This window comes from Dendrobates tinctorius, unplaced genomic scaffold (genome assembly GCF_039654945.1).
Source record: "Dendrobates tinctorius isolate UK_male_01 unplaced genomic scaffold, ASM3965494v1 ptg000003l, whole genome shotgun sequence".
Classification (NCBI taxonomy): domain Eukaryota; kingdom Metazoa; phylum Chordata; class Amphibia; order Anura; family Dendrobatidae; genus Dendrobates; species Dendrobates tinctorius.
Window position 1 is genome coordinate 4,226,507 of NW_027361671.1, and position 15,566 is coordinate 4,242,072.

Consider the following 15,566-nt stretch of genomic DNA (forward strand, 5'->3'; position numbering starts at 1 on the left):
GTCACTATGTGGTGGTAATATGTTGTCTGGTCATGGTGCGGTGGTATTTATTCCTTGTATGATGTGGTATTATTCGGTCACTGTGGTGGTAATATGTTCTCTGGTCATGGTGTGGCAGTATTTATTCCTTGTATTTAGTATTATTCGGTCACTGTGGTGGTAATATGTGATCTGGTCATGGTGCGGTGATATTTGTTCCTTGTATGTTGTATTATTGTGGTATTACTGGTCATTTTAAATATTGAAAAATAAATTCAAATATACCTAAATTGTATTGGATATTTTAACAAATGATTGTGTGATCTGGTGATGGGAACTGTTAATGTTTGATTGATGAGGACGTGGTGCAGAAGTGGAGTTTTTCCAAGAGAGGACGGTGGGAGTGTGGACAGTTCGAGGGGTGGAGGCGGGGCTGGGGTGGAGTCTCAAGGGGGCCCCAAAAATGTTGCCAGTATGGGGCCTCGAAATTCCTAGTCCCTGATGACAGCTGACACCCGGCACTCGCAGTTTAAGCCGCTAAATGCTGAGGAAAGAAAGGTCTGGCTCAACAAATATATATTTATAGTTTTCAGTGCTTTATTCCAAATTGTTTAATCCATAGATTTTTATGAATTTTCTTTATCTGTTTTAAACATTTTGGAATAATGCATTGAATAAATTTTATTATACATTCGTTGATCCTGACCATAGTTTTTTATATTTACCAGGCACGCAAGGTCAGTGGTGAGTTTCTGAGCCCTAAGAATCGATCTAGAGTGAGCTGGCTATTTTCACATTTACAAACCTTATGAAATTTTTTTTATAGCTGGGTTGTGGGGACATCATACTGGGTATGAGGCAAATAAGCATCATAATGTGTATAAAGGGCTAGGGGGCTCTCATAATGTGTGCAGGGGACTATGGGGCATCACAGTTTATATAGGGGGCTGTGGGGACATCATACTCTATATAGAGAGCTATGGAAGGCATTATACTGTGTGTATAGGTGGCTGTTGGGCATCATAAGTGTATAGGTGGGTTATGGGGCAACTTACTGTGTATAATGGGGCTGTGGGAGTCATCCTACTGTGTACAGGAAGTTGTGGGGCCATCTTACTTTGTATTGGGGTTGTAGGGGCATCATAGTATATATGGGTGACTACTGGGGCCATTATACTGTATATGGATGGCTGTGGGGGCCATGTTACTGTGCATTGAGCTTTGCGGGCATCATACTGTGTTTTGGGGTTTGTAGTGTATCATTATAAGGATGCATAATAAAGCCTGTACCTGTTTTAAACATTTTGTTATAAAGCATTGAAGAGATTTTCATGTACTGTATGTTGCGGATTATAAAATGCACCCCCAGGAAATAGGGAACAAAAAGTTTTTCTTAAATGATGGTGTGTCTTATAATTCTCTTTTATGGTAGCTTACCGGGAGTGGCAGCTGCGGTGGTGGAGCGTCGTCCAATTGTCGCTGCTGCAGGAAGCTGGTGGCGGCAGGAGAGGGGGATATTTTCATGTCTTGATGGGAGATCTGGTGATGCATTCATGTACTGATGGTGGTTTTGGTGCTGTATTCCTGTACTGATGGTAGTTTATGTGCTGTATTCATGTGCTGATGCTGAACACAGGACAATAACTCCCGTATATGGGGGAGATAACTGAGATAGATGCCAGATGAATAATCAACTGACAGCCATCTAATGTGTATGGGGGACTTATGCCATTAGTATTTAGATTTTGGGCTGCATCCATGAACTGACCCTTTTCCTAGGTAAAGGAAAGTTAAGCTATAGCTCTGGTTAAAAGTGCAATACATTTACTTAATCTTCATTTCATTAACTTTCCAGAAACAGAACAGTGCCATTCTTGAATCTTAACCCCTGTTCTCTTGAATACTAGACTTAAGCCATAGACAAGACCTTTTCTTCTAATCCCAGACAAGCTCTTTAATGTACCTGTGTCTTTTTTTTAGTGATTCGCCATTTTTACATTCCTTTAACCTCCTTTGAAATACTAGAAGCTATGAAGCAGATTACATTCATATGAACACAAAAATGATTGGCAGCAAATCAGAAGAGTCATTTTGTGATAATTAAATTTACAGCATTATACTTGGAAGCGAAAAAAAAAAACAAAGCTTAATGAAATTCAGTAAAGAAAAAATTCCAGGTGCTCTATAGGATGCTGAGGTCATTGGGACTGTGCCCATGTTTCATTTACAGACGCCAGTTCAGAAATTTTCATCATGAAAAAGTTACTTTATGTCAAAATAAAGTTTTTTATTGCAAGGCACTGTATATCTTGGAAGGCGAGTAGAGATCAACATGTCAGATTACCACTTCTGTCCAAGCAGTAGCTTCTGTTATTTTTGTATAGTCTTACATTACGTGGACGTGTCATTAATATATCTGAACTAGTCCTTACTAATAGCTTGTGGCATATTCCTTATGTAGCTTCTTTTTTTAAATCTATAATTTATAACATACAGTAATGTGAAAAAGTTTTAAGCAGATGTGGAAAAAATGTTCCAACCAAAAAATGCTTTAAAAATTTGAGGTGTTAGTAGTTTATTTGTAATAATTAACATGATGCAAAGTCAAAGAACTAAATGAAAATCTAACTCCAATCATTATTTGGTGTTACCTCCCTTTGCCTGCAAAGCTTAAAAAACCAATCCTTGTTACACAGTTTCTGAAGGAACTCTGCAGGGAGGTTGTTCCAAACATATTGGAGAACTAACCACAGCTCTTCTGTGGATATAAGCTCATGCTAATTCTTCTGTTTCTTCAAGAAATCATGAACAACTCAGTTATACTGAAATCAAGGCTTTGTGAGGGCCATATCATTACTCCTAAGAATGCCTTGTTGTTCTATAAGCTGTATATAGTTCTTAATTACATTATTTGTATGTTTGGGAAGGTTGTCCTGCTGTAAAATAAAATTGGTGCCATTCTGATGCCTTTCTGATGGTATTGTATTATGATTAGGCACTTTTCTGTATTTCAAAGCATTGAAGCAATGAAATAATAGGCAAGGTAGAAGACTGTACATGCATTTGTCGACCAAGGAAACATAAGGCCCGTCTCACATAGTGAGATCGCTAGCGAGATCGCTGAGGCATCACCGATTTTGTGACGCAACAGCGACCTTGCCAGCGATCTCACTACATGTGACACGCAGCGGCGACCGGCCCCCCCGCTGGATATCGCTGATCGTGCTCGAATGTCCTGGGCCGTTTTTTCATCGTTGGTGTCCTGCTGGCCAGCATGCATCACTGTGTTTGACGCCGACAAGCGACCTCTTTGGCGACTCAGAACTCAGGGGCGCAGGCTGGAATCGTTCAGAATAGCTGCTGTGTGACAGCGCACCGGCAATCCTTACCAGGTCGTATCTTTGTCGGGATCACTGGTGCGTCGTTGAAGAGATCTGCCTGTTTGGTAGCTTACTAGTGACCATGTAGCGACGCACCAGCGATCCTTACCAGGTCGTATTGTTGTTGGGATCGCTGGTGCGTCGCTATGTGAAACTTAGTGCAGCAGATGAAACACACATCATGCTTACTTCCCGAAGAAATCAGATCATGTCCTGCAGTACCATTGCTTAGAATTGGCAGCAACCAGCTATATCCATCTACTGTTCAGAAGAGAATTCTGGCCAGAAGTGGTCTTTATAGCACAATGTGGCCAAATACTATTCCTTTGGCATGGAAACAAGATGACTCATCATCAGGGCTGTGGAGTCAGAGTCAGTGTCCATTTTATTGGAGTTGGAGTCGGTATATAATGGACCTACTCCGACTCCTAAAATCAATAATAAATTGGGTACATCAGTTCAATGCAGGATGTGTTCTAAATTTTTTCATAAGAATTTGGGAAATTATGGAATGTCCTATACATGTCTGTTCTTTTCCTGATCTAAGGATCTTGGCTTTTAGCCGAGATGAATCTGTGCTGCACTTTATGTACATGCTCCGTAGTGATCAGTGCTGTGGAGTTGGAGTGGTGGAGTCGGGAGTCAGGGAGATTGAGGTGCTGGAAGTTTGGCTTACCGACTCCACAGCCCTGTTCACCATGTGACTCAACTATGTGCAAACATATAGGACCTGGGGTGCAGGAAAATAACAGCAGGTAGTTGGAACTTTTGAGTCAAAATGTAAAGTATTTAACTGAATAGGTACGCATTTTGTCACACCCAAAAGGCTGGATAGTGATACAATAATTAGAGTCTGCAGGCAACAGGGAAGCATGGACATTTTTTGCAAGTTTTGGGCCTCATGTGGAGTGGAGTTAGGAATTTACTCAAGATTAATGGTGTCCTTAATTCTGAGAAATACAGGTAAGTACTCATCCAATATCATCAGGAAGGCATCTGATTGGCATCAGATATTTTTTGCACTAGGACAATGACCTCAGTCATACAGCCAATGTCATAAAGAACGATCTTCAGTGTAAAGAAGAACAAAGAGTCTTGGAAGTGATGATATTTTTGTGGGAAGAGATGACAGCCCTGATTTCAACATCACTATTGTGTGTGGGATTACATGAAGATATATTGATTTGCGCAAGCCCACATCCATAAAAGATAAATGGTTGTTCTCTTAAGGCCCCGTTAGTTACACATAACGATGTCCCAGCGATCCCACCAACGATCCGACATGGATGGGATCGCTGGGACATCGTTAGGCCGATCACTGTTGAGCTGTCACCAAGTGGTGGTGCAAAAATGATGTATGCTTGTGGAGTATCAAGCCAAGTCCAGGCTACAATTTGCCTTCTCTTCAACACCACTTCGGTTGTGCTGTCTCACGGTTACCCACTAACCTACAGCTATACCTCATTTAGGTAGCTGGCTATATCCACTACATCTGAGCTATCTTTCTGTCTCTAAACTACTTCAGCCAGGGTCCAGGATGTTCTGGCCGTATTAGGGTCTGTGCACATGTTGCTTTTTTTTGTTGCATTTTTTTCTCCACAGATTTGTCTCAAAACCTGAAGAATTTCCTAGTCCCAGCAAAGTGAAAGAGATTTTTAAAGTCTCATGCACACGGTTGTTATTTTCCTTGAAGATTTTTAGCAGATTAAACTCTTGCAACAAATTATTTCAGCCGATTTCACCCATTCTAATCAATGGGAAAGGCACATAAAAAAGCTTGGAAAAAAAAGTAAAAAGTGCATCAAAACGCGCCAAAAACGCTCTTATTTTATGCTGCATTTTTCCTGGCAGCTCATCAGTATTTGCAGCAGACTTTTCTGCTGCAAAGATTTAACGTGTGCTTATATCCTTACTTTGTTTCACGACTACAAGGGTCAATCCAGCGGACGGCACAACAAACACCAACAACAAGATGGGGGAAAAGGGGAAGTAAGGCTCTAATAGTAGGGAACGAGGGATAGGGCGCCTCCTAACTCAGCCTGTGCGTATCCCTAACTCATAGATGCCAATAAAGTTGAAAGCAATGATGGAGGAGAGAGCGTCACGTGACGCTCCCTCTCCCATAATCCCCCCTCTTCCTCTGATGTAGCAGGTGCGATGACGTCACTTCATTGCGCACCACACTGTGCCAAGGAGTGGAGCTGCTGAGGAGAGGATACGCACTGCAGAGACCAGAGCAACCGGGGATCTAGGAGAAGCCCCTGTGGGGCTGCAATATACCCCTGTGGGGTTGAATTAAACTCCTGTGGGGCTACATTATACCCCTGTGGGGCTGCATTATACCCCTTTATACTATATGGAGGACTATGGGGCAGATTGCAAAGAAAATAAAGTATTATTTGGTCACGAAATGGGGATGTTGGGGTTATCAAACAAGGGTTTGTGGTGGGCATCAAATGTAAGTCTGCGGTGGACATCAAATGAGGGGCTGTGGTGGACATCAAATGAGGGACTGTGGGGACATCATAGCATGTGAGGGAGTGTGGTATACTGTATATGGGGCTGTGGTGGGCTTTATACTGGGGACTATATTGCTCATACTGTTTATTGCATTGTGGGGGGAACATTATACTGGGGGCTGTGGTGGATATTATACTATGTGGGCTGCTGTGGGGGGACATTATACTATATATAATGGGTTTTGGGGACCATTATACTATATCAGGAACTAGGAGGTCTTTATAATGTATGAGGGACTGTTGGGGCTACATTACTGTATGGGGTGTTGTGGGTGCCATCATCTTCTAGGGCTGTGACCTTACTATATAAAGAGAGGCTGTTGTGGATTTTGCACAGTATGGGTTGCTATGGTGACCATTATACTGTGTAGGAGGACAGTGTGAGAAGGGGATACAGTTTTGAGAGGGCAGCTTGGTGGGCGGTGTGAGGGCATAGTCTTAAGAGGGGGTACAAAATGGATATGGAGAGGGGGCAGTGTGAAATGGGGCATAATATGGAGAGAGGTTAGCATGGCAGTAACCCTTGTTCCACTGCACCACTGCGTGACCAGCTCTACCTTCACCTACTGTATCCCTCCATCCCTTGTAGTCTGTGAGCCCTTGCAACCAGGGTCCTCTTGCTTCCTTTACCAGTCAGTCACTTGTATTGTTCATGATAATTGTACTTGTTTTTTTATGTATGCCCCTTTTAACATGTAAAGCACCATGGATTAAAAGACGCTATAATAATAATAGTAATACGGTACTACTGATGGTGGTTCTGGTGCTATATTCATATATCATTGATGGCTTTGATGTTCTCTTTATGTACTGATGATTATTTTGGTTTTCTATGAATACATCACCAGAATCACCATCACTACATGAATATATCACCACAGCCATCAGAAGTACATGAATACAGCACCAGAACAACCATCACTACATGAATGTTACCAGAGCAACAATACGTCCCTAGAACCACCATCAGTACATGAATATTTCTGTAGAACCTCCATCAGTTTTGTACAGCTGTATTTGTCGCACGATGGGCACAAAACTCATCATACGTATCTCTTTATCTATGATGGGGTCTGTTTAATTTCCATTAGGTTATCCGCCAAATGCTGGACAGCTTAACTGAAACTAAACGGCTCCCATTATATTGAAGGTATATTAGTTTCTATTATCCTTGGGTCTGACATATAAAATATAGGACGTCAGGGATGAATATCGTTATGTATCCCTTGTGTTTAGATGGTCTGTAAACAATGAATAATTCGCTAAAGAGAACCACTTTTTATTAACTTTTGCTGGTAAATTTTTATGAAAAGAGTAACAACTCTAGTATAAGTGGTGATCAGAGTTTGTTACCTAACCCATAGGAGGAGGAGGTGCATTAAGGGTCCTGTTACAGTAGTCTCTGACCCATTCCTTTGCTTTTGAGGAGGTGAAAATGTGCTGCTGGACCCTCTTCTTTTTCTCTCCCATTATCGACTGAATCCCTGTATTTTTCGCACACTACTGCACATCTTTTTTAGTGCTGCAGTTGAACATCTCTCGCTTCTCTCTTACTCCTGAGCTGTGAAAACTGATTTCCTCTCATAATACTGAATCACTCTAAAGTGACTTCTGCAGCCCCTGTTTTGAATTTTATACAGGCTATGGCAGTTCGTCCTTATTGGCTGCACTATACAGTATCTTATGATGTGAAATCTGAAAGGTGTTATGGGGAAGTCCGAGCAACTTTTGCTAAAGTCAGCCTTTTGTGGCTGATTCATTCTTCTGCAATGTGTGAAATGTCACTGGGTATTTTTTTTTATTATTATTATTCATGCAAAACAAATTGCAGATTATTTGAATTTGCTGGGACAATCAACTTTCTTAAAATTTGCCACAAATTCAATTCACATTGAATCAATTCACTCATCTTTAGACTTATTCTAAGCAGCCAGTTTAAAGGACTCTGACAGCAGGTTTTTGCTATGTAATTTGAGAGTAGCATGATGTAGGGTCTGAGTGTGATTTCAGTGATGAGTCCATTTACTAGGCTATGCTGCTGTTTCAATAAAATCATTGTTTTATCAACTGTAGATTATCACTACAGGACTAGGTGTCTTGTGCCTTTGTCAACTGATCTGTGTAACCCCATCTCCACCCCTGATTGGCAGAATTCTGCATATGCACAGTGTACACAGAAAGATGTCAATCAGTAGTTTGGGCGGGGTTATACAGGGCTCAGCATTCTGAGCACTGCTAGCTCTGCAGCAGATAAAGCATGGATTGTATAAAAATGACAGCACGCCGACCATCAACTATAACATCCCAGCAATCAGTATCTGAGCCCCTACATCATGCATTTTACAGGGGTACCGCAACAGAGTGGTCTCCTCTAGTTCAGGTGTCAGAAGATCATGGCATCTGACTACACGTGCACCTGAACCGGTTGGATCTGCTTTGCTTTCCAGTTATCTGTGCAGATTTCCTGGTATTGCAAGTTATCTCATCTGTTTGTAGTTCTCCACTCCCCTCTGGTATAAATACTCACCTGCTAGCTTTAGTCGTTGCCAGTGATAGCTTGCTATTACCTGGTTTGGGGCTAGAGGTGTGAGCTGTTGAAGAGAGGTCATCTCTGGAGATATCTGTGTGAATGCAGCGGGTGGGGATACTCATCTCCCTTCTTAAGGGTGACCCCCCAAGCCTGTGCATGTTCTCTCCCGTCCATCAGCTCCAGCAGGGAGACCAGCCCGCAGTTCTTCTTTGGACCATTGAAGAATTTTTTTTTAGTGCTCTGGGACTCTTTTATGATGGTCCTGATTGTGTCACCCTGGCTGAATCCAAACTACATCAGATCCAGCAGTGAGACCGGCCAGCAGATGAGTTCTACTCTGACTTCTGCAAATGGTCCACGGACACCTGGTTGAATGATCCCTCCCTTCAGAGTAAGTTTTGTCAGGGACTTTCTAAGAAAATACAGTGCCTTGCAAAAGTATTCGGCCCCCTGGAACTTTTCAACCTTTTCCCACATATCATGCTTCAATCATAAAGATACCAAATGTAAATTTTTGGTGAAGAATCAACAACAAGTGGGACACAATTGTGAAGTTGAACAAAATTTATTGGTTATTTTAAATTTTTGTGGAAATTCAATAACTGAAAAGTGGGGCGTGCAATATTATTCGGCCCCTTTAGCTTAATACTTTGTTGTGCGACCTTTTGCTGCAATTACAGCTGCAAGTCGCTTGGGGTATGTCTCATCAGTTTTGTACATCGAGAGACTGAAATTATTGCCCATTCTTCCTTGGCAAACAGCTCGAGCTCAGTGAGGTTTGATGGAGATCATTTGTGAACAGCAGTTTTCAGCTCTTTCCACAGATTCTTGATTGGATTCAGGTCTGGACTTTGACTTGGCCATTCTAACACCTGGATACGTTTATTTGTGAACCATTCCATTGTAGATTTTGCTTTATGTTTGGGATCATTGTCTCGTTGGAAGACAAATCTCCGTCCCAGTCTCAGGTCCTTTGGAGGCTCCAACAGGTTTTCTTCAAGAATGGTCCTGTATTTGGCTCCATCCATATTCCCATCAATTTTAACCATCTTCCCTGTCCCTGCTGAAGAAAAGCAGGCCCAAACCATGATGCTGCCACCACCATGTTTGACAGTGGGGATGGTGTGTTCAGGGTGATGAGCTGTGTTGCCTTTACGCCAAACATATCATTTGGCATTGTTTTGGTTTCATCAGACCAGAGCACCTTCTTCCACATGTTTGGTGTGTCTCCCAGGTGGCTTGTTGCAATCTAAATGACACTTTTTATGGATATCTTTGAGAAATGTCTTTCTTCTTGCCACTATTCCGTAAAGGCCAGAAATGTGCAGTGTATGACTGATTGTTGTCCTATGGACAGACTGTCCCACCTCAACTGTAGATCTCTGCAGTTCATCCAGAGTGGTCTTGGGCCTCTTGGCTGCATCTCTGATCAGTCTTCTCCTTGTTTGAGATGAAAGTTTAGAGGGACGGCCGGGTGTTGGTAGATTTGCAGTGGTATGATACTCCTTCCATTTCAATATGATCGTTTGCACAGTGCTCCTTGGGATGTTTAAAGTTTTGGAAATCATTTTGCATCCAAATCTGGCTTAAACTCAGGGCTGTGGAGTCGGAGTCGTGGAGTCGGAGTCGGTGCTCATTTTGGTGGAGTCGGAGTCGGAGTTGGAGTCGGTATAAAATGGACCGACTCCGACTCCTAAAATATATAATAAATTGGGTACAGTAATTCAATGCAGGATGTGCTGAATATTTTTTCATAGGAGTTTGGGAAAGTTATGAAATGTCCTATAAATGGCTGTTATATTCCTGATCTAAGGCTACATTCACACACAGCGTTTTTCCTGTGTTTTTTGAGGATACGTTTTTCAGCTGCAAAAGTTGATCATCTTTTTAAAAAACTGCATCACCTGAAAGGTTTTTGAGCTCATAGATAATGTTACTCAATAGCAAAAGCAGATTAGAAATCTGCTCTATCTATCCATTTATCCATATCTGTCTATCCATATCATATCTGTACCAAAAAGAATGAAAACCGGGTAGTACACCAATATATATTCTGTTCTATCTAAATATCTTGATTATTGGATCATAAAAATGATTAAATGTCTGAGGTTCACATTGTACTACAATAAATTTTTCACTTAAATATAAGCAATATGTGTGGGAGTCGGAGTCGTGGAGTCGGAGTTGGAGTCGGTGTAAGGGAAATTGAGGAGTCGGAGTCGCAGGTTTGGCTTACCGACTCCACAGCCCTGCTTAAACTTCTCCACAACAGTATCACGGAACTGCCTGTTGTGTTCCTTGGTCTTCATGATGCTCTCTGTGCATCAAACAGAACCCTGAGACTATCACAGAGCAGGTGCATTTATACGGAGACTTGATTACACACAGGTGGAATATATTTATCATCATTAGTCATTTAGGACAACATTGGATCATTTAGAGATCCACAATGAACTTCTGGAGTGAGTTTGCCGCACTGAAAGTAAAGGGACCGAATAATATTGCATGCCCCACTTTTCAGTTTTTGAATTTCCACAAAAATTTAAAATAACCAATAAATTTCGTTCAACTTCACAGTTGTGTCCCACTTGTTGTTTCTTCACCAAAAATTTACATTTGGTATCTTTATGTTTGAAGCATGATATGTGGGAGAAGGTTGAAAAGTTCCAGGGGGCCGAATACTTTCGCAAGGCACTGTAGATGACGCCTTCGTCCTGTATGAGATCCCGGTTTCCTTAGAGACCACCATGTCTCTGTCTATCCATTTGGATCATCATCTCCGGGAAAGAGGAACGGTGGCACCAATATCTACTGGTACATAATAATGCTAGGTCTGAGCTCAGTAAAGAACCCATGCATTTGGGGGACAGCTCATTGTACCAATCCACTAGTGATTCTGATCAAAATGTGAGTTTTCTTTGTAGTTGTAAGGGGCATTTTGTAGGTAGTATCTACCACTCAATATGTAACAGTCGCCAAAAAAAAACAAAAGGGTCCAGGTTGTTTGGAGGCTAGCAACTGGGTTATACATATCTCTTCCGTTGGTAGGTCACATTTTTTTTGCTCGCCAAAGTCCTATTAGGTGGAAGAAAGGTGTCTATTTCCACCTTTTTAAATAGTGGGACGGGATTCAAGCTTGTTGACGCCCGGTTCATTTGGACCCAGGATCTAACTCCCCATAAGTTGCCTAAGCCTATTCCCATAATTGCTATAGATTTTGTACCCTTGAATCTGGGGCATTTCACTCAGGTCGTTCAGGATTTACGTCTGCAGGCAGGGGACATGCACAATGACTCCATCCATTGTTATGTTTTAGAGGGTCTGCCCACTATGGTGGTTCTAGATCTTCCTTGGCTGACCTTACACAATTGTGTGGTAGACTGGAAGGTACGGGAGATAGTGACGTGGAGCAATTACGGTACTGTTTAAATAACGGCATGAGCACCGGTATATCAATGGTCTCTACCAGGTCTTTGCTGGAGTATTTGTCTGATTTTGAGGATGTTTTCTCGGTACAGGGGTGTCAGAAGTTGACACCTCACCACCGTTATGATTGCTCAATCAACTTCATTCCCGGGCCCATTTTGCCTAAGAGTAGGCTGTATAAATTGTCAGGCCCTGAGAGGCAAGCCATGAAGGATTACCATATATTACAGAGAACCTTGCTAAAGTGCATATGAGACCCTCCTCATCTCCTGTGGCAACAGTGTTTTTCTCTATCAAGAAAAAAGATGGAGGCTGTTCCCCTGCTTGGACTTCTGCAAACTTAATCAGATCACTGTTCGGGATTCATATTTAGGAGTTCTTGAGGAAGAGCAGTTTTCTTCATCTATTTCCTCTTCGTAGCAGGAGGTTCTCAATAATTTGAGGATGTTGGGTTCCAAAGTATGGTTGATCAACGCTTGACTGGTCTGGACCTTTGTGTTGATGATTTGGTGTAACTGTCTACTAAGGACATTAAGTTGAAAGTTCCCTCTTGGAAATTGGGACCTAGATTCATCGGCCCCTTATGATAGTCGACGTAGTCAACCCAGTAGCGTTTTGCTTTGCTTTACCACCTGCTATCAAAAACCATAATGTGTTTCACTGGTCACTTCTCAAGAAATATATTGTATCCTCAGAACCAGCTCCATCGTCCCCTTCCTCGGTCATCGTTAATGGGAATCTGGAGTTTCAGATAGCCAAGATTATTGATTCCTGCTTTGTATGTCGGTTAGTGTTTGGTGCATTGGAAGGGTAACGGTCTGGAAGAGAGAATGTGGGTACCAGCGTCTGATATTCATGTGACCAAGTTGGTTCGGTTCTTTCATGCTTCCTATCCTGATAAACCTTATGCGTAGGGTCCGGAGTCCCCTCTTAGGAGGGAGGGTACTATCACAGGTGTCTTCTCTAGTTCAGGGGTCAGAAGAAACCGGCGTCTGGCTACACGTGAACTGGATCTGCTTTGCCTTCTAGTTAGCCATGCAGATTTCCATTGTTCTGGTGTTGCAAGGGTTAAGCTCTGCAGATTGCGTTTGCTCTGTGTCGTAGGGTTAAACAGTTGTTTGTCTCCTAGAGCTCTCCATCCTGAGTTATCTCAACTGTTTGCAGTTCTTCACTCCCACTTGGTATAAATACTCATTTGTTAGCTTTAGCAGTTTCCAGTAATAGCTTGCCATAACCTGGTTTGGGCTGGAGCTGTTGAAGAGAGGTTGTCTCTGGAAATATCTGCGTGAAAGTTTATTGGAGTGCCTTTGCTTGCCTTATCTCCTATTTGATTTTCTCCCCATTTCCTCCCCCTTTCTGTAGCCGGGGAGCCTTTTGTGTGATTGCTGTTTCTGTTATCTTTGTCTGTTTTCATTTATGTATTTCTGTTAGAGCAGGACTAGTGTTACTGCCGAACAACGCACTAGTACGGGTCGTTATCAAGGTAAGATAGGGATAGGAACGTGATCGCTGCATGGGGTGAAATAACTCGTCTAGGGATGCTAGGGAGTTCAAGGTTGTGCAGGGCGAGTGTCAGGGATGTACCCCTTTAATCTCTCCCTAGTGGGAGAGCTGCCCGTCCCCTTCCGTCTTCTCAAGGTAAGATAGGGATAGGAACGTGATCGCTGCACTGGGTAAAATAACTCGTCTAGGGATGCTAGGAAGTTCAAGGTTGTGCAGGGCGAGTGTCAGGGATGTACCCCTTTAATCTCTCTCTAGTGGGAGAGCTACCCGTCCCCTTCCGTCTTCTCAAGGTAAGATAGGGATAGGAACGTGATCGCTGCACTGGGTAAAATAACTCGTATAGGGATGCTAGGAACTTCAAGGTTGTGCAGGGCGAGTGTCAGGGATGTACCCCTTTAATCTCTCCCTAGTGGGAGAGCTACCTGTCCCCTTCCGTCTTCTCAAGGTAAGATAGGGATAGGAACGTGATCGCTGCACTGGGTAAAATAACTCGTCTAGGGATGCTAGGGAGTTCAAGGTTGTGCAGGGCGAGTGTCAGGGATGTTCCCCTTTAATCTCTTCCTAGTGGGAGAGCTACCCGTCCCCTTCCATCCCACTGTGCGTCATCATACTTCTGGTTGAAGCGTCATAATGCAGCTCTCAGATTACATAGCAAAAACCTGGTGACCGATTGCGTTTAACAACACATCACCCAGTCAAAGCTTTATAGGAGCATTATAGAATGGCTCTCCTCCGCCCCTTTGTGAAAGTAGGGTGTAAATTCTGTAAGTAACATCACTCTTTTTTTTTTTTTTAAATAAAATATATTTAAATAATATTTTATTTTCGGATCACTTTTACCAATACCTCATCTTTTTAGAAATACAAGACAGTTTTATATTACCTATCATGTTTATTTGCCACATAAGGGCGCTGTTTTGTTTGTTGTTCACAATTATAAAATGTAATCTAGCTGCCAACTAATACATTTCATTGTATTTCTTCTTAATGCCTAGTACAGATTGTAGTATGTGTTTAATTTGGGCGTGTAATCAGAAAACAATGTAGTTTCTTGCAGACAATAATTTGTGTGAAACTCTTTTAAAAGTTGTATTTATCTCTGGCCCTGTAATCCAGCCTTACATATTGACTCCTATTCTTATACTTGCTATAAACACACCATATTACATTAAGCTATTAAGCTCCTTTTTATTCGTGGGGATTCAGTGCTGTTTGCCAAAGTTGTCTTGGCAAAGCCCAGTTCTATTTCTTGCCAGAACATTTGGAATTAATAATCTAATTTCCTTTGGATATTGTTTACCATTGCTGAATAACAGACATTGCCAATGTTTTCTTATATTGGTATTTTAAGGCTGCATTCACATTTTACCAATTTGTTTCTGTACATTTTGTACATATCCTAACATCACCCCACTGTTCGTTTTAGGATCACAGGCTAAATTGGGAGTTTGGAAACCTGCTCAGCCATCTTCCTCTTTGATCAACTCCAGGGAAATCAGATATTAGACTGAAGAATGCTGTCATCTCAGATGCACAGATCATACTTTACCTCAAGCTCGATTTGTCACTGTGCTGCATGATGAAGGACCATGACTAACAAATCCTAATGTATGACTGGTACAGCTTGGCCAATTGCAGAATTCCTAATGACAAAGGCTAGAACCCAAATGAGGTGGATCAGATGTTCTCATGAAGGCTACCTGGTCAGGCAAACATATTAAATTGAATTTTATTTGTCATGATTGGATAATAAAACATTTACAAATTAAAGTCAAAGGAATGAATGAAAAAGCTGAAAGTTTCTAGACGTTTTAGTACAGAAATACTTTTAAGTTTTACATTTCTTAGAAGTGAAATAAATATGATGTCCCCACCATCTTTCTCACCAGCTTGGGTAAAACTGTCAGATTCTTCAGTTGAAGAATCAGAAATGGAGGCACGGTGACTCACTGGTTAGCACTGCAGCGATGGGGACCTGGGTTCAAATCCCACCAAGGACAACATCTGCAAGGAGTTTGTATGTGCTCCCCGTGTTTGCTTGTGTTTCCTCCAGGTTCTCCGGTTTCCTCCCACATTCCAAAGACATACTGATAGGGAATTTAGATTGTGAGCCCCATCAGGGACAGTAATTATAATGTATGTAAAGTTCTGTGGAATGGCGCTATATAAATAAATAAATTGCTTGTGGCGTCGCTACACATGCAGCAATCAGAAACAGCCTGGCTGATC

The 15,566-nt window shown here is 42.0% G+C and overlaps 1 protein-coding gene across 5 annotated transcripts in view; it reads left to right on the top strand.

Moving 5' to 3' along the window:
- The window catches only part of ATG10 (autophagy related 10), a 253,229-nt gene extending 238,101 nt beyond the window's left edge, over positions 1-15,128 (top strand). For all 5 annotated transcript variants that reach the window (XR_012233603.1, XR_012233561.1, XR_012233601.1 and 2 more), the window contains one exon: positions 14,764-15,128. The gene's annotated coding sequence lies outside the window, so the exon portion shown is untranslated. The remainder of the gene's footprint in view (positions 1-14,763) is intronic.
- Positions 15,129-15,566: the final 438 nt, after the last annotated feature.